Source organism: Somniosus microcephalus, chromosome 4 (assembly GCF_052327205.1).
Source record: "Somniosus microcephalus isolate GS21.2 chromosome 4, FLI_Smic_1.0, whole genome shotgun sequence".
In the NCBI taxonomy this organism is placed as follows: Eukaryota; Metazoa; Chordata; class Chondrichthyes; order Squaliformes; family Somniosidae; genus Somniosus; species Somniosus microcephalus.
In genome coordinates, this window is record NC_140990.1 from 49,695,942 (window position 1) to 49,716,423 (window position 20,482).

Here is a 20,482-nt window from a genome sequence, read left to right on the forward strand (position 1 = left end):
TCAAGATAGCAGCAGTCCAAGTGAAAACGGAATTGGACACAGGATCAGCCCTAACAGTCATAAACTGAAGGGACTACAAGCGGCTATTCTCACATATAGCCTTGAGAGATACAAAGATTGTCTTGAAGATGTACACGGGGCAAAAAGTCTACCCCAAAGGAAAAATAAGGGTGAACGTTATATATAACGGCAAGGAAGCACCAAAAATGGACCTATATGTATTGCCAGATGGAGGACCACCACTACTAGGACGTGAATGGATCCGGAAGATACAGCTAGATTGGCATTCCATACAGGCACTGACTGTGGCTGACAAAAAGGATGACGACGTCACACCTGGGCGACTGTCAAAGATCCTAACTGACGCGAAAGAAGTGTTCCAGCAAGGACTCGGAACACTAAAAGGCATGACAGCGATGATTAAAATTGAAGAAAACGCAAGCCCCAAATTTTTTTAAGGCCAGACCGGTACCTTATGCGATCCGCCCAGCCGTCGAAGCAGAGCTGGAGAGTCTGGAACATTCAGATGTACCATCCAAGGTAGACTGGAGCGAGTGGGCTACACCCATCATCCCTGTGATGAAAAAGTCGTTGAGCAGCACGCCTGGGGAACCAAGGAAGGTTCGCATCTGTGGGGCCTTTAAGGTAACAGTGAACCCGGTCCTTCACACCGTACAATATCCACTTCCGCGGATTAAAGATATTTTCGCCTCGCTATCTGGAGGGAAATGCTTCACTAAGATTGATCTGGCCCAGGCGTATCTGCAAATGGAGGTAGAAGAAGCATCAAAAAAATACCTCACAATCAACACCCATAAAGGTCTCTACCAATACAACCGGCTGGTATTCGGGGTAGCATCAGCTCCGGCTATTTGGCAGAGGGCAATGGAACAAGTCCTGCAAGGGATCCCAGGGACCCAGTGTTATTTGGACGACATCCTGGTCACGGGCGAAAATGACAGTGATCACCTTGCCAACCTGGAGCAGGTGCTCACTAGATTGCAGGAATATGGGCTCCGAGCTAACCACCCCAAATGCGAGTTTTTTAGAAAACAGATCTCGTATTGTGGTCACGTTATCGATAAAGAGGGGTTACATAAGTCCCCAGAGAAGATTGAGGCAGTAGTCAAGGCTCCAGCACTGGAAAATGCGTCACAACTGAGGTTGTTCCTCGGGCTGGTAAACTACTACCATAAGTTCTTGCCAAATTTGTCTACAATACTACACCCACTGAACACCCTACTGCAAACTGGGGTGCCATGGAAGTGGAGTGACAAATGTAGACGAGCTTTCCAGAAGAGCAAAACACTAATCACATCGAAAGAGGTATTGGCCCATTACAACCCGGCATTACCAATTCGGTTGGCATGTGATGCATCACCCTACGGTATTGGAGCGGTGCTGTCACACAAATTCTCAGACGGCTCAGAGAGGCCAATAGCCTTTGCGTCACGATCACTAACCTCAGCCGAGCGTAATTACACCCAAATTGACAGGGAGGCCCTCAGCCTAGTGTGGGGAGTGAAAAAGTTCAATCACTATCTGCACGGGCAGAAGTTCACCTTGCTGACTGACCACCAACCACTTGTCTCCATCTTTAATCCAAAGAAGGGCGTTCCGGTGATGACTGCGCAACGGCTACAAAGATGGTCCCTTTTTCTAGGGGCGCACCAATATGAAATCGAGTATAAGGGCACGAAACAGCATGGAAACGCTGATGGGCTATCACGCCTGCCACTGCCTACTGCGGAGGAAGCACCAGCAGTGGATCCTGTCAAAATATTTCATTCGACTATAATTGAATGCTTGCCGGTAACTAACGCTGGTATAGAGAAGGAGACCCGAAATGACCCGACACTGTCTCGGGTATATGATTTGACGGTGAAGGGATGGCCAGCACATGGCGACTCACTGTTGCCAGCATTCTCATCCAGAAGAGAACAGCTGGCAGTATGCCAGGGGACCTTGATGTGTGGATCCTGAGTGGTAATTCCACCCAAGTTAAGGGAGAGAGTGCTCAATGAGCTTCATGAAGGTCATCTGGGAGGGGTGAAAATGAAAAGCCTTGCTAGGGCTTATGTGTGGTGGCCGGGGATCGATCAGCAAATCGAGGACCTGACAAAGAGCTGCTCAGGATGCCAGAAGGTCCAAAATGCACCACCACATGCCCCTCTACACCCATGGGAGAGGCCCTCATCTCCATGGCAACGGGTGCATATTGATTTTGCTGGTCCATTCATGGACTCAATGTTTTTAATAGCCGTGGATGCGCACTCGAAATGGCCTGAGGTGATCAAAATGTCCTCCACCACCACGGAGAAAACTATTGCAGTCCTACGGACCATTTTTGCCAGGACCGGCTTGCCAGAGCAGATTTGCTCTGATAACGGACCACAGTTTGTGTCCGAAGAGTTTCGAAGATTTATGAAAAAGAATGGGGTAAGGCATTACACATCCGCCCCGTATCATCCAGCCACAAATGGATTGGCTGAGAGCTTCGTACAAACCTTTAAAAAAGCAGTAAAGGCCATGTGCGATGACGACATTCCACTGCAGCATAAGGTGGACAATTTCCTGTTCGCCTACAGAAATGCGACACATGCAGTCACCAACCAGGCCCCGGCCATGATGTTCTTTAACCGAAGGTTGAGATCTCGTCTGGATTTGCTCAGACCAAATGTACGAAGAGATGTTGAGAGTAAGCAATTCCAGCACATCAATGAGAAGCCGACAAGGAGCTTCAATGTTGGGCAACCAGTCTTGGCCCGCGACAACCGAACAGAGAAATGGCAACCAGGAACGATATGCACACGGCAGGGGCCACTAATGTACACAGTGGATGTTGGGGAGAACATTGTGAGACGCCACGCTGACCAGATCCTAGAGTCACAGGAACGAGTCAACCCCATGTCTCGGCCATACGTACCTGGTGAGGAACCCGACATACAGGTCGCATCTACCTCAGAAACAATAGCATCGGAAGCTGATGAATCAACTGACGACAGGGTGCTAGAATCGCCTCCGCACCAAGAGCGAGACACTCGGGAAAGGCGTTATCCAGAAAGAATCAGGAAGCCTCCCCAGAGACTGAATATATGAAGGGACTATTTTCATATAACATTGTATATTAAAAATGTTAATTGTTAAATGAGTATTATGGTACTGTTAATCTAAAAGGGGAGGAATTGTAATGTATGTAATGTATATATACCTTAAGGGAGAGAACTACTTTTTACAGCTCCTGTATACTGTAGTACGGGCAGTGACCACACCTGTATATAAACCATGAGTAGCGATCTGTACAGTTAGTTCAAGAGTAACCCTCATTCAGTAAACACCTGTTGAATCGTTCCCTGCAGTCTGTTGTCTGATTATTGAAGGACACAACATTAAGATACACGGATCTAACAAAAGGAATGCAATGGATGTTGTGTACATGGATTTTCAGAAGGCATTTGACAAAGTACCACATAGAAGGCTGGTTAACAAAATTGAGGCTCATGGAATAGGTGGGTCAGTAACAGCTTGTCTAAGGAATTGGCTTAAGGACAGAAAACAGCGAGTTGTGGTAAATGGCTGTTTTTCAGACTGGAGAATGGTAGACAGTGGTGTTCTCCAAGGGTCAGTGCTGGGGCCACTGCTGTTTTGATATATATATAAATGACCTGGATATTGGAATACAAAGTAGAATTTCTAAATTTGCCGATGACACCAAACTTGGGGCTGTTGCAAACATTGGTGATGGTATCAATTGACTGCAACAGGACATAGAAAGGCTAGCGGGGCTTAGTGCTCACACTAACTCCTCCTTCATCCCTACTCTCCAGCCCCCCTCACCCCAAATCGTCTCTCACCCCTACTCTCCAACCCTCCTCACCCCAACTCCTCTTTCACCCCTACTCTCCAACCCCCCTCACTCCAACTCCTCTTTCACCCCTACTCTCCAACCCCCCTCACCCCAACTCCTCTTTCACCCCTACTCTCCAACCCCCCTCACCCCAACTCCTCTTTCACCCCTACTCTCCAACCCCCCTCACTCCAACTCCTCTTTCACCCCTACTCTCCAACCCCCCTCACTCCAACTCCTCTTTCACCCCTACTCTCCAACCCCCCTCACCCCAACTCCTCTTTCACCCCTACTCTCCAAACCCTCCTCACCCCAACTCCTCTTTCACCCCTACTCTCCAACCCTCCTCACCCCAACTCCTCTTTCACCCCTACTCTCCAACCCCCCTCACCCCAACTCCTCTTTCACCCCTACTCTCCAACCCCCCTCACTCCAACTCCTCTTTCACCCCTACTCTCCAACCCCCCTCACCCCAACTCCTCTTTCACCCCTACTCTCCAACCCTCCTCACCCCAACTCCTCTTTCACGCCTACTCTCCAACCCCTCACCCCAACTCCTCTTTCACCCCTACTCTCCAAGCCCCCTCACCCCAACTCCTCTTTCACCCCTACTCTCCAAACCCCCTCACCCCAACTCCTCTTTCACTCCTCCTCTCCAACTCCCTCACCCCAACTCCTCTTTCACCCCTACTCTCCAACCCCCCTCATCCCAACTCCTCTTTCACTCCTCCTCTCCAACTCCCTCACCCCAACTCCTCTTTCACCCCTACTCTCCAACCCCTCTCCCCAGCTCCTCTTTCACCCCTACTCTCCTACCCCCTCACCCCAACTCCTCTTTCACCCTTACTCTCCAACCCCTCACCCCAACTCCTCTTTCACCCCTACTCTCCAAGCCCCCTCACCCCAGCTCCACGTTCACCCCTACTCTCCAACACCCCTCACCCCAACTCCTTTCACCCCTACTCTCCAACCCCCCTCACCCCAACTCCTCTTTCACCCCTACTCTGCAACCCCCTCACCGCAACTCCTCTTTCACCCCTACTCTCCAACCCCCCTCACCCCAACTCCTCTTTCACCCCTACTCTCCAACCCCCTCACCCCAACTCCTCTTTCACCCCTACTCTCCAACCCCCCTCACCCCAACTCCTCTTTCACCCCTACTCTCCAACCCCCCTCACCCCAACTCCTCTTTCACCCCTACTCTGCAACCCCTCTCACCCCAACTCCTCTTTCACCCCTACACTCCAACCCCCCTCACCCCAACTCCTCTTTCACCCCTACTCTCCACCCCCCTCACCCCAACTCGTCTTTCACCCCTTCTCTCCAGCCCCCCTCACCCCAACTCCCCCTTCTTCCCTTCTCGCCAACTCCGCCTCACCCCAACTCCTTTTCACCCCTACTTTCCAACCCCCCTCACCCCAACTCCTCTTTCACCCCTACTCTCCAACCCCCCTCACCCCAACTCCTCTTTCACCCCTACTTTCCAACCCCCCTCACCCCAACTCCTCTTTCACCCCACTCTCCAACCCCCTCACCCCAACTCCTCTTTCACACCTACTTTCCAACCCCCCTCACCCCAACTCCTCTTTCACCCCTACTCTCCAGCACCTTCACCCCAACTCCTCTTTCACCCCTACTCTCCAAACACCTTCACCCCAACTCCTCTTTCACCCCTACTCTTCAACCCCCCCTCACACCAACTCCTCTTTCACCCCTACTCTCCAACCCCCCTCACCCCAACTCCTCCTTCATCCCTACTCTCCAATCCCCTCACCCCAACTCCTCCTTCATCCCTACTCTCCAACTCCGCCTCACCCCAACTCCTCTTTCACCCCTACTCTCCAACCCTCCTCACCCCAACTCCTCTTTCACCCCTACTCTCCAACTCTGCCTCACCCCAACTCCTTTTCACCCCTACTCTCCAACCCCCCTCTCCCCAACTCCTCTTTCACCCCTACTCTCCATCTCCCCTCACCCCAACTCTCCAAATCCCCCACCCCAACTCCTCTTTCACTCCTACTTTCCAACTCCCCTCACCCCAATTCCCCTCACCCCTACTCTCCATCCCCCTTACCCCAAATCCTCTTTCACCCCTACTCTCCAAACCCCCCTCACCTCAACTCCTCCTTCATCCCTACTCTCCAACTCCACTCACCCCAACTCTCCAACCCCTCACCCCAAATCCTCTTTCACCCCTACTTTCCAACTCCCCTCACCCCAACTCCCCTCACCCCAACTCTCCAACACCCCTCACCCCAACTCCTCTTTCACCCCTACTCTCCAACCCCTCACCCCAACTCCTCTTTCACCCCTACTCTCCAACCCCTCACCCCAACTCCTCTTTCCCCCTACTCTCCAACCCACCTCACCCCAACTCCTTTCACCCCTACTCTTCAACCCCACTGACCCCAACTCCTCTTTCATTCCTACTTTTACTGACTTCAATGGAAAACAAACTGACATTTGGATCCTGTCAGGTTTTGAAAGAGATTTACAAATGATTCTAGAGGTTCTTCGAGTTGGGAACTTTCTTTATTCTGTCCACTCGAGGAGTGTGATAACAGACTTTCTCTGGTGAATATAAAGCTGGAGTATTGGGCAGTGATGTGTTTACTTGTTCATCCTGTTGACTTTAAAAATTGAGTCTTGTGGTTTCAGACACCAGATAATCAAGCTCACAACAGATTGTCTTTTACTGACTTTATTAACAGCACTGCAAAAATACAGAGAGAGTATAGTTACCCATCCGGAAAACAGAGATAATACAGTGGATTCAGAGCTCTCTTCTCCCCAGGTCTGTTCTAACAAGCTGCGACTACACTGGCGATATTTATATTTAACTTGTTTACTACATTATTGACCTGGCCCTGCCCAAACCATAACCATAATCATAATCATAATCAACTTTTATTGTCATTGTTAGTGCACAAGTGCAGTACAACGAAATGTAGGCTTGCGGCTCCCGAGAGTGTACATTTACATTAAGACATTTAAACATTCAACATACATTTGGCTTGTAATACATTAACATAAACATAACCATAATAAAGTGCATTGGCAGATGTGCAGGCTTTAGAGTTTATTTGCGGAGTTCAGTAGGATGACAGCCCTGGGAAAGAAGCTGTTCCTAAATCTGGTCGTACGGGTGCGAATGCATCTGTAGCGTCTCAAGATATCAAGGATATCTATCATTGTTCTGACTGTGACCACAAGGCTGTGTCACTATCACACACACACACCGTTTCCTTCTTTCACATCTCCATACACAGACCATCTCTTTACACATCCCCTTTCTACACAATTACAGCCGACATGAGCAAGGACGTGAGGCTCATTAAAAGACACACTCATTTCATGACAGCAAAGGTTACACTGGGACAAATCTTCAGTTATTTTCCATTACAGGCAAAGTGCAGAGCGGTCCAGCAGCACATGGCACCTTAACAGAGTCTCATCGGCCTACAGGCTTTTGTTAAATACATTTGCTGAGTGACTTTAAATTTAAACCAGGTTTGCAGGTGTGATTCTCTATTCACACATTGAATGTGAGAGAGATACTGTGGGACCCACGCTAAGTCCAGTAGCTGTAAGTGATTAACAGACTGGGTTTTGTGTTCAGTGATCCCGGGCGTGTTACCGATACCTTCCCTGGATACCAGGGCTAGGAGAGGCACTCTGGAATGTATGGGGAGCTGGGACTTGTCCATGAGAGTAACCGAAGAATAATCAGTAGAGGAAAAAGTACTTGAGAAACTAATGGGACTAAAAGGCGATAAATCTCCTGGACCTGACGGCCTACATCCTAGGATTCTAAAAACGGTGGCTGCAGAGATAGTGGATGCATTGGTTGTGATCTTCCAAAATTCCCTAGGTTCTAGAACAGTCACAGTGGATTGGAAGGTAGCAAATGCAACACCGCTATTCCAGAAAGGCGGGAGAGAGAAAACAGGGAACTGCAGACCAGTTACCCTGACATCAGTTGTTGGGAAAATGCTGAAATGCATTATTAAGGAAGTGGTATCAGGGCACTTCGAAAATCATAACATGATTAGGCAGAGTCAACATGGAAAATTGTGTTTAATAAATTTATTAGAGTTTTTTGAGGAGTATCTAGGAGGGTCAATAAAGGGGAACCAGTGGATGTAGTATATTTGGATTTCCAAAAAGCATTCGATAAGGTGCCACATAATAGGTTGTTATGCAAAGTAAGGGCTCATGTGGTCGGGGTAATGTATTGGCATGCATAGAGAATTGGTTAACGGACAGAAAACAGAGAGTAGGGATAAATGGGTCATTTTCAGGTAGGCAGGCTGTAACTAGTGGGGTGCCGCAAGGATCAATGTTGGGGCCTCAGCTATTTACAATTTATATTAATGACTTAAATGAAGGGACCGGGTGTAATGTATCCACGTTTGCTGATGATACAAAGCTAGGTGGGACAGTAAGCTGTGAGGAGAACACAAATAATCTGCAAAGGGATATAGATAGACTAAGTGAGTGGGCAGTAAGGTGGCAGATGGAGTGTAATGTGGGGAAATGTGAGGTTATTCACTTTGGTAGGTGTTGTATCCGTGTGTTAATGGAGACACGGAATGCAGGAGTTGGTTTAACAGGTGTTTACTGAACAAAGTCTGGAGGTGAACTAAAAGATACAAGATGCTATACAGGCTTATATACCCGAGTGGTCACTACCGGTATTACAGTACACAGGGGCTCTTAAAGGTACATACACTACAATTCCTCCCCTTTTAGATAATTAGTACATAACATTTTAAGTAATCATTAATTAACATGTTTACAAGAACAATAATCTACACATTTGCTGCAGTTAATCAATTATAAGTCAGTCTCTCTGGAGGCTTCCTGACTCAGTCCGGATAATGCCTCGGTGGTGTAGTAGTTTTCGGTGGTGTAGTAGGTTCTTTTGGCAAGGTCGATGCGGCTTGAATGCCAGTGTCGGGTTCATCTGGTTCCAGTATCACCGGATCGGAGGTAGATACTATGGGTATCTCTGCTTCATCATTAGGCGTATAGAGTTGTGGTGTAGGTTGTCCCTTTTCGGATGACTCTATGATCTGGTCAGCATGGCGTCTTATTATGCTTTCACCAATGTCCACGGTATACATCAGTGGTCCTAGTCGTGTGCAAATAGTTCCAGGCTGCCATTTCTCGGTACGGTAGTCCCGGGCCAAAACCTGTTGACCTATCTGGAAGGTTCTAGTTGGCCTTTCATTCATGCCTTGAAATTGCCGGTTCTCTACATCCCTTCTGGTGTTTGGCTTGATCAAATCCAGCCAGCATCTTAGTCTTCTATTGAAAAACATCATGGCGGGAGTTTGGTTTGTAACCACATGTGTTGCATTCCTGTACGCAAACAAGAAGTTATCTACCTTATGTTGTAGATTTATGTCTTCATTACCCATGGCCTTTATGGCCTTCTTGAAGGTCTGGACAAACCTTTCAGCTAATCCATTGGTGGCGGGATGGTATGGGGCGGACGTGTAGTGCTTAACCCCATTGTTTTTTAAGAACTTCCTGAATTCTTCGGACACAAATTGCGGTCCATTATCAGAACAGATCTGTTCAGGCAGCCCATTCCTGGCAAATATGGTCCTTAATACTGTGATGGTTTCTTCCGTGGTGGTGGAGGACATCTTTATTACCTCCGGCCACTTGGAGTGTGCATCAACCGCGATTAAGAACATTGAGTCCATAAATGGACCAGCAAAGTCAATATGTACCCTTTGCCATGGAGATGAGGGCCACTCCCATGGATGTAGAGGGGCTTGTGGTGGGGCGTTTTGGACCTTCTGGCATCCTAGACAGCTCTTGGTCATTTCTTCGATGTCTCCATCGATACCTGGCCACCACACAAACGCTCTGGCTAGGTTCTTCATTTTCACTCCACCCAGATGCCCCTCATGAAGCTCCTTTAGCACTTTATCCTGGAGTTTGGGTGGAATCACCACTCTGGATCCACACATCAAGGTTCCTCGGCACACTGACAGCTGTTCTCTTCTTTGCGAGAATGCTGGCAACAGTGGTTCGCCATGTGCTGGCCATCCCTTCACCGTTAAATCGTAGACTCGTGAGAGAGTCAGGTCATTTCTCGTTTCCTTTTCAATGGTAGAATTTGTTACTGGTAGACATTCCACTATGGTTGAGTGGAACATCTCCACTGGGTCCACTGTAGGTGCCTCTTCTACCGTTGGCAACGGTAGGCGTGATAAACCGTCAGCATTCCCATGCTGTTTTGATCCTTTGTATTCTATGTCATATTGGTGTGCCCCTAGGAAAAGGGACCACCTCTGTAGCCTTTGCGCTGTCATAATGGGAATGCCCTTTTTAGGGTTGAATATGGAGACAAGGGGTTGATGGTCAGTCAGCAAGGCAAATTTTTGTCCGTGTAGGTAATGGTTGAATTTCTTCACTCCCCACACCAGGCTGAGTGCTTCCCTGTCGATCTGGGCATAGTTACGCTCAGCTGAGTTCAATGAGCGTGAAGCAAAAGCTATCGGCCGCTCCGAGCCATCAGGGAATCTATGCAATAATACCGCTCCTATGCTGTAAGGGGATGCATCGCACGCCAGTCTGATTGGCAGTGATGGGTTGTAATGAGCCAACACTTCCTTGGACGTGATCAAGCCTTTGCATTTATGGAAGGCACGTTTACAGTCTTCGCTCCATTTCCAAATTACTCCCGTTTGTAGCAGTGCGTTAAGAGGGTGCAGAACAGTTGACAAGTTCGGTAAAAATTTATGATAGTAATTTATCAATCCCAGGAACGACCTTAATTGTGAGACATTTTCAGGTGCTGGGGCTTTTATGACCGCTTCAATTTTTTCACGTGACTTATGCAACACTTCTTCGTTAATTATATGGCCACAATATGATATTTGTTTCTGGAAAAATTAGCACTTGGGGCGATTTGCTCATAGGCCCCGTTCTCTCAGCCTAGTGAGCACCTGCTCCAAATTGGCAAGGTGCTCGTTGTCATTTTCTCCTGTTACAAGGATGTCGTCTAGATAGTATTGAGTCCCCGGAATCCCTTGCAGGACTTGCTCCATAGCTCTTAGCCAGATAGCTGGAGCTGATGCTACTCCGAAAACCAGTCGATTGTACTGGTACAGGCCTTTGTGTGTGTTTATCGTGAGATACTTTTTAGAGGCCTCCTCAACCTTCATCTGTAGATATGCCTGTGCCAAGTCAATTTTGGTGAAACGTTTCCCTCCGGATAGTGAGGCGAAAATATCTTCTATCCTCGGAAGAGGATACTGTACCGTGTGAAGGACCGGGTTTACAGTCACCTTGAAGTCTCCACAGATGCGAATTTTTCTCTGTTCTTCAGATTTATCATTATTCAACGTTTTCTTCATGACCGGGACGATGGGTGTTGCCCACTCGTTCCAATCTACCTTGGAAAACACGCCTGCCTTTTCCACTAGAGTCCAACAATCTATCGATCTCAGCCTTGAATATACTCAAAGACTCAGCATCCACAGCCCTCTGGGGCAGAGAATTCCAAAGATTCACAACCCTCTGAGTGAAGAAATTCCTCCTCATCTCAGTCTTAAATGGCCAACCCCTTATCCTAAGACTATGCCCCTAGTTCTAGACACTCCAGCCAGGGGAAACAACCGCTCAGCATCTACCCTGTCAATCCCCTTCAGAATCTTCTATGTTTCAATGAGATCACCTCTCATTCTTCTAAACTCCAGAGAGTATCGGCCCATTCTACACAATCTCTCATCATAGGACAGCCCTCTCATCCCAGGAATCAATCTAGTGAACCATCGTTGCACCACCTCTAAGACATGTATATCCTTCCTCAGATAAGGAGACCAAAACTGTGCACAGTACTCCAGGTGTGGTTTCACCAAGGCTCTGTACAATTGTAGCAAGACTTCCTTACTCTTATACTCCAACCCCCTTGCAATAAAGGCCAACATGCACGGCACGGGCCCCGCATCCGAAGGTACAAAAAAAAAGTTTTTTAAAAATGCGACTTTTTTTAAGGGCGGTCGGCCACCTCACCTTTAACTTACGCCCCCCCGCCCCTAGCGGCCGGCCACTTCACCTTTAACTCGTGCCCCCCCCCCTCTAGCGGCCGGTCACCTCACCTTTAACTCGCTCCCCCCCCCCCAAGCGGCCGGCCACCTCACCTTTAACTTACAAAACCCCCCCCTAAAGGCCGGCCACCTCACCTTTAACTCGCGCCCCCCCCTAGCGGCCGGCCACCTCGCCTTTAACTTGCGCTCCCCCCTTAGCGACCGGCCACCTCACCTTTAACTCGCAGCTCCCCCCCCGCCCCAGTGGCCGGCCACCTCGCCTTTAACTCACGCTCCCCTAGCGGCCGGCCACCTCACCTTTAACTCACGCCCCCACAGTGACCGGCCACCTCACCTTTAACTCGCGCCCCCCCCAGCGGCCCTGCTCGCGTCCCCTGCAGCAGTCGCTGCCATCGCCCGGCGCTGCTGCAGGGGGCGAAGGGCAATTTTGGTGCCGGGGTGATGCGTCCAGAGATGACGTCACGATCTCCGGCGCACGAGATCGGTGCACAACCCGGTAGCACCGCCGCTAACCTCCCAGGGAATTTGGGCACGGTAGGCGCAAAGGAGGGGAATTTCTCCCCCCCATGTGTTTAAAACAAAGCTGATTTATTTTGCATTGATCCAGAATATTAATCTCCAGCCAAGTTATAGGGATCATTAACATCAACAGAAACAAACCTCAAATGTCAGAATGAACATGGTTCTGTCCTGGATGTGATTAACAGCAGCAATAACAGCAGAATCCAACTTTGGCAGTAATGTGTGAACTCGCCGGTGTTTCAGCAAGTGGGATGACTGAGTGCATCCCTTCCCACACACAGAGCAGGTGAACAGTCTCTCCCCAGTTTGAACTCGCTGGTGGCTCAGTCGGTGGGATGAATCGGCGAATCTCTTCCCACACACGGAGAAGGTGAACGGTTTCTTCCCAGTGTGAGTGCGTTGGTGTGCCCACAGATCATTGCTTCTTTTAAAGGTCTTCTCACAGTCAGAACATTTAAAAGGTCTCTCGTCAGTGTGAACTCGCTGGTGTGTCAGCAGGGTGGATGACTGAGCGAATCTCTTCCCACACACGGAGCAGGTGAATGGCCTCTCCCCAGTGTGAGTGAGTTGGTGTCTCTGGAGGCTGGATGACTGAGTGAATCTCTTCCCACACACAGAACAGGTGAATGGCCTCTCCCCGGTGTGAAAAGGCCGGTGTTTCAAAAGGTGGGGTAAACCCGTGAATCTCTTCCCACACACGGAGCAGATGAATGGGCTCTCACCGGTGTGAACTGGTGTATCGACAGGTGGGATGAACGAGGGAAACTCTTCCCACACACAGAGCAGGTGAACGGCCTCTCCCCAGTGTGTACTTGCTGGTGCATAGTGAGGTTCGATGAACAAGTGAATCCCTTCCCACACACTGAGCAGGTGAACCGCCTCTCCCCGGTGTGAACTCGCTTGTGTCAAAAGTTGGACTGAACGAGTGAATCCCTTCCCGCACACAGAGCAGTAGAAGGGCAAATCCCCAGTGTGAATGTCCTCGTGTCAAAAGGTGGGCTAAACGAGTGAATCACTTCCCACACACGAAGCAGTTGAACGGTCTCTCCTTGGTGTGAACTTGCTGGTGTTCAGCGAGTTGCAATGACTGGCTGAACCTCTGCCCACAGTGAGAGCAACTGAATGGACTCTCATGAGTGTGAAGGAGCTGGTGTTCAGCCAGACGGAATGACGGCCGGAACCTCTTCTCACAGTGAGAGCAACAGACCGGTCTCCCGTCAGTGTGAACTCGCTGGTGTTCAATCAGCTCCTCAGAGGTTTTAAAGCTGTTCCCACAGTCAGAGCATTTAAAATGTCTCTCATCAGCGTGATCAAGTTGGTGTGCAGTGAGGTGGGATGAACGAATGAATCCCTTCCCACACATGGAGCAGGTGAATGGCTTCTCCCTACTGCGAGCTCGCTGGCATGTCAGCATGCTAGACAATTGAGTGAAACCCTTCCAACAGAAGGAGCAGGTGAACAGCTTCTTCCCAGTTTCCAGCTGAGATGGTTAATTGAATCCCTTCCCACAGTCCTCACATTTCCATGGTTTCTCCATTGTGCGGGTGTCCTTGTGTCTCTCCAGGTTGGATGATCAGTTGAAGCCTCGTCCACACAAAGAACACGTGTACGGTTTCTCCCTGCTGTGAATGTTGCGATGTTTTTTCATGCTGTGTAACTGGTTAAAGCTCTTTCCACAGTCAGTGCACTGGAACACTCTGTCGGGTGTGTGTGTCTCGGTGCTTTTCCAGTCACACTGATGTTTGAAATCTTTTCCCACAGACAGAACAGGCAAACATTTCTCCTTCCACATTCAAAGGCCGATGATATTCTGGTCCTGTCAACTCTGTCAGATCTTGATGTGATGTTTGGTTTGAGTTTGCGGTGTGTAAATGCTGCCCTTCTCACAGCCTGTAAAAGGAGTTTACAAAAGCCATCACTGTGAGTCCAGGATAGAAATTGACAAGATTCTCTCCTCCTGGTTCCTGGCCAAGGGGCCCGCGCATGCGCCCTGCTGCCCCCTGAGCCTCTCATTGAATGGCGGAGCAGGCTTGAGGGGCCGAATGGCCTACGCTTGCTCCTATCTTCTATGTTTCTATGTTTCAATATGGCGGCCATTACCCCGGCCTGTCATCGGGAGAAAGCCCCGCAACTGCTGCCCCGCTCGGGGCAAACGCCCGGCCCGAAGGCTCTTGTTCAGGGTTTGTGGCTTACACCGGGTGTTTATAAAGCCTCCCCGCCGGTTCTATTGCTCCCCTGCGCTCCGCCGCCTCCTCCCCGCTCCGGAATCTTCTCTCCGCCTTCCGCCGCCATCACCCGACGGGCGGCACTGCGCACGCGCGGGACCCGCCCCGCACCGAGCTCTCCCCATGCCTGCGCACACCGGCCCCCGGCAGCATTGATAGGGCCTGGTATGGCGCGCGGGGTGTTCTGGGTAACAACCACCGCCATTTTAGTCAAAGAATGTGGAGGAAAAGTGAGTGGAATAGCTGAGGTCAGAGATACCTTTGGAGGAGGGACTAGAGGAGGCTGAGCGGTGTGGCACAGAGCTGGAGAATCTACTAAACGGAGTGGCTTGCTGAACAGGGTGGTAAGGGGAATTTGGTGAGAATGGGAATTGGATGCTGAGGGGGAAGGAGGTGCTCAGTAATTTAAACCATGGAGCAACAGTAAATAATAAATAATCGCACCGGAGGACACTGAAAAAAGTGACGTTATAATCAACACACAGCAGTGCAAATTAACATAAGTATGTCGGTAAGAATCTCGATATCCCTTTGTGTGTTTAGTCTCTTTAGTGGTTAGTGTTAAGCTTGAATTAGTAAAGATTTATTAGTGCAAGTAAGTGTAAGTCAAAGGAAAACGAGGTACGTGATTAAATTCTAACTGCTTTTAAAGACGCTCATAACTGATAAATAGCTAAGTAATTAATCACAGTTCAAGAAGTAAACTACAGATAACAAAAAATAAATTCATTCATTAATAATGTCCCTGATGTCTTTTTCTGTGAGAATTGTAGAGATGTGAAAGGAGGGAAAAAAATCAGGCTCCAGCCAGAAAGAATGTTCCTTGAATGAACAATTCATGAGGCTGTTTCGTGACTCGTCTGTGTGAGGTTAAAAAACATGAAATGAAAAAAGATGCGTCCAGTGACAACTGTGTTGTTAATAGTGGTTTTGAACCCTAATCACTAACTCGTAAGCCTAACCTCCAATTGACTAGCCCCAACCACTAACCCCAATCCTAACCAATAACCACTAGCCCCAACCACTAACCCCAATCCTAACCAATAACCACGAGCCCCAACCACTAACCTCAACCCTAACCAATAACCACTAACCCCAACCACTAACCCCAATCCTAACCAATAACCACTAGCCCCAACCACTAACCCCAATCCTAACCAATAACCACTAGCCCCAACCACTAACCCCAATCCTAACCAATAACCACTAGCCCCAACCACTAACCCCAATCCTAACCAATAACCACGAGCCCCAACCACTAACCTCAACCCTAACCAATAACCACTAACCCCAACCACTAACCCCAATCCTAACCAATAACCACTAGCCCCAACCACTAACCCCAATCCTAACCAATAACCACTAGCCCCAACCACTAACCCCAATCCTAACCAATAACCACTAGCCCCAACCACTAACCCCAATCCTAACCAATAACCACTAGCCCCAACCACTAACCCCAATCCTAACCAATAACCACTAGCCCCAACCACTAACCCCAATCCTAACCAATAACCACGAGCCCCAACCACTAACCTCAATCCTAACCAATAACCACTAATCCCAACCACTAACCCCAATCCTAACCAATAACCACTAGCCCCAACCACTAACCCCAATCCTAACCAATAACCACTATCCCCAACCACTAACCCCAATCCTAACCAATAACCACTATCCCCAACCACTAACCCCAATCCTAACCAATAACCAAGAGCCAAAAACACTAACCCCTAAGCCCACACCCTAACCCCAGCCCCTAACAAAGGATCATTGACAGGGATCAATGGAGGAGCTAAAGACCTGATAATGGAAGTATTTTAAATAATTATCTCGATGAAAGAAATAGTGCAAGGTATGTTAGTAACAAGATATTAAATCAACTAGACCGTCAAGCTCAGAAATTACTATTGCAAAGATCAGAACCTTTCAAAGGTTATCACATGCAGTACGTGTGGAGGAGTTTTACTAAATCAAATCCACAAAGGGTAATACAGATACAGATACAGATAATAACAGATTTCAAAACTTATGCAAGATAGTTCTATAAAGCTATGGTTCAAAGGAATTGTAGCTGAGTTAACAAATAAACTGTAGTTTAACTTAAAACATTAAAGGAAACTTAATAATTTAATTTACATTTCATTACCTGTGGAGATAATGCACTCCAGTCCCTGGGGTGTGCAGATGAGTTTACTCTTTTGATGCACACTTAAACAAAAAATAATGTAAATTAAAAAACCATTAAATGAAACTTAACAAATTAAATTAAAATAGTGTTGGCCGGGGTGATGATGCACTCCAGTCCCCGCAGTGCCCACCGGTCGCGGAAGGCCTCAAGCATGCCGGCAGACACTGTGTGCTCCATCTCCAGGGCCACCAGAAGAGAGGCAGGCAGTCGGGCCAAACGACCCCCTCGACCGCCCGCTGCCTGGACCAGTTGATGGCAGATGAGTGTAAGCGAGACACTACAGTTCATTCTATGACACCCACAAGTTGTGTACTCAAACGGAGCAAGCTTGGGGTTTGATGTGGTGGAAGGCGAACAAGATGAGAACAGAAATAATCTAGAGTAAGAAAAGGCCCAAAAATTAAACAGTCTGGAACAGAACATCAATTTGTCTTCTCTTATCATGGAACAATCAAATATTTGACACAATGTGTGTTTGAAACAAAGCTTATTTATTCACTGAAATAACAACAGAAAATGCTGGAAATACTCAGCAGGCCAGGCAGCATCTGTGGAGAGAGAAACAGAGTTAACGTTTCAGGTCTGGAACCCTTCATCAGAACTGGAAAAAGCTGGAGATGTAACAGATATTACTAAGGTAAGAGGCAGGAAAGATATCCTGGGTGGATCTGAAACACGAAGGGTGGAAGTTCAGTTGGAATCCACGTGGAATAAGTCGGAACCGGAGACAGTTGCTGAGGAAAAAGATGTGGCTGTGATACCGAGTCTTGGGAAATGTTGCAAATGGGGATGGCAAAATCATACAGCATGAAAAATGGGAGCAGAGGTTAAAGTTTGAAATTGTTGAACTCACTGTTGAGTCCAGAAGACTGTAAAGTGCCTAATCGAAAGATGAGGTGCTGTTCCTCGAGCTTTATTTATTCACTATTTATTATACAGAATATTAATCTCCAGCGCAGATACAGGGGTTATTAAGATCAGCAGAAACAAACCATAACTACTAGAATGAACATGGTTCAGTCCTCAATCCGATCACAGTAAATCATGTTCCATTCACTAATCTCGTCTTTCAATGGGGGGCTTTTACCCAGCATTCCCCGCGGTGGACTACGAGCCACACCCAGACTACAAGAGCCCAGCGCGCAGGCGCGGGAGGGGCCAGGTTATTGAGCATGCGCAGTGCGTTACTGGAGATGTGTAAGAAGTCACACAACACCAGGTTATAGTCCAACAGCTTTATTTGAAATCACAAGCTTTATTTGAAGTCACCTGACGAAGGAGCAGCGCTCCGAAAGCTTGTGATTTCAGATAAAGCTGTTGGACTATAACCTGATGTTGTGTGACTTCTTACATTTGTCCACCCCAGTCCAACACCGGCATCTCCACATCATTATGATAGCAAAATACTGCAGATATTGGAAATCCGAAATAACAACAGAAAATGCTGGAAAAACTCAGCAGGTCAGGCAACTTCCGTGGAGAGAAATTTGAGTTGACGTTTCGGGTCGAACCCTTCTTCTCCACATCATTACTGGAGATGGACGGAGGAGCTGAAGCCGGGAGCGCGATGGTGCAGCGGATAAGAATCACGACAGAGGGGAGTAATGGACAAGTAGGTGGGTGGAGAGACTTCATAAACAACTCGTGCAGGAGATAAGCCCCGAATAATAACCTGAAGATCCGGTGTTTGCAGTTGCGGGATTTCGTCTTACAGGCCCAGGTTAATTGCAGCCTTCTTCGTAAATGAGGGCGGAAAGTTTCAGTGCGATGCCACCCTATGCCTGAGACAAAGGCCTAGAAATTCAGTGCCCTTAGCACCGGTTTTGCGGCGCTAGAGGGCCTAGCGCTGCAATTGGCGCCGGTTCCTAAATTGCCTGGGGCCCTTCCGCGGCGGTAGACCGGTAGCGCTGCGCCGGCACCGATGACGTCATCGGTGTGCGCAGCGTCCCGGTTGCCGGGTAACCCGGCCCCAAGCCGAAATTCAGTTGCGGCCGCCTCGCCAGTGGCAGCCGCAACTAAGACTCCGGCAAACGAGTGCTGCCGGAGTCTGCGCCGGCGCTTTAAGGAGGCGCGGCGGCCGGCCGCTTTCCCGCCGGCCGCCTGCCCGCAGCTCCCTCCCCGGACTTCTCCCCACCCCCCCCCCCCGGAACAGATGCAAGCCCGGCACTTGTCTGAGGTGCCGGGCTCATTTTTGAGGAGATTTGCGCGGGCCGCGGCCGGGTGCAGGCAGCTCCTCCTTAACGGAAGGAGGAGGCCTGCACTTTCCCAGCCTGCCGCACCGCATCGGGTGCCGCAGCGCCGGAATTGCGGCGCGAAACGGCAGTTAGCGCCCTTTTCCAGGCGCTAAGACCCTTCAGTAGCGCCGGCAGCCGTTTGGGCGCGGCGCCACTGAATTTTTGGCGCGCGCAGGGGACTTAGCGCCGGCACTAATTTCCGGCGCTAAAGCCCTGGCTAAGCCAAAACCCAATTTCTAGGCCAAAGAGCCTTGTGTCCAATAAGGGGAATAAAGGCCCACAGCCTCCCCTGGCCCCGGGCCCTGAACAAGGGACTGGAGAAACTCGCTGCCCTGCGGATCAGACAATCAGCCGGCGCTAGACCCGCCCTTTGGGCTCCCCGATTGGTTGGAGGACCCGCCGCCGGCTCGCTCCTCCAGCACCGCCCCGCTCACTCCCTAGTGGGCGGAAGCTTCCGTCAATCAGGCCATAGGCACGGGTCACGTGTCCTCGAGGAGATCACGTTAACTGTGTAACTGATACCGCTCGGTCCAGGGCCTCGCAGACTCTCAGGTTTTTCTATTTCTCTTTATTCTCTCCCGATCCACCCCTCCCCCCCACCCCGCGCGATTCTCCACCCAATCGGAGCGGAGAAAACTCACTTTGCGTCACCGATCGCGACTCTGTAACCGACACCAAGGCCTTTCCCCGGAATGCTCCACGCCGACTCCGTCCGACAGGATCCGAGTACGCAGGTGCAGCTCCAAGTGGGGGAGGGGGTTGGTCGCCTCTGGGCGTGCGCGGTTATTACAGTTGGTGACCGGGAGGGGTCACTGTGCTGGACTCGGCCCAAACCGCAGTCCCGCGTGCGCACGCACGGACTCTCGTCTGTCAATCAACCAACAGTCAGAAGAGGTCGCTGGTGCATTTATATAGCGCCTTTCACCACCACCGGATGACCCAAAGCGCTTTATAGTCAATGAAGTACTTTTTGAAGTGCAGTCACTGTTGTAATGTAAACACAGAAGCAGGAGTAGGCCATTCGGCCCCTCGAGCCTGCTCCGCCACTCAATGAGAAAAGATTAATTAGCAATCTTGTTGTACGAGGCCCCTTGGGTCGGAGCGATCAGAATATGATCGAATTCTTCATTAAGATGGAGAATGAAGTAGTCGACTCAGAGACTAGGGTCCTAAATTTAAATAAAGGAAACTACAATGGTCTGAGGCGCGAGTTGGGTAGGATTGATTGGGGAATGTCACTCAAAGGGTTGACGGTGGATAGGCAATGGCAAACATTCAAAGACCGCATGGATGAACTACAGAATAAAAGAAAAAAGGTGACTCAACTGTGCCTAACAAGGGAAATTAGGGATAGCATAAGATCCAAAGAGAGGACATATAAATTGGCCAGAAAA

At 49.3% G+C, this 20,482-nt stretch overlaps 1 protein-coding gene and 1 pseudogene across 1 annotated transcript in view; one reads left to right on the forward strand and one right to left on the reverse strand.

Annotated features, from left to right (window-relative positions):
* Positions 1-20,482, forward strand: part of LOC147118825 (uncharacterized) — a 165,548-nt gene that overhangs the window by 65,823 nt on the left and 79,243 nt on the right. The gene's annotated exons all lie outside the window — the stretch shown is intronic.
* Positions 12,562-13,852, reverse strand: LOC147118828 (uncharacterized; annotated as a pseudogene).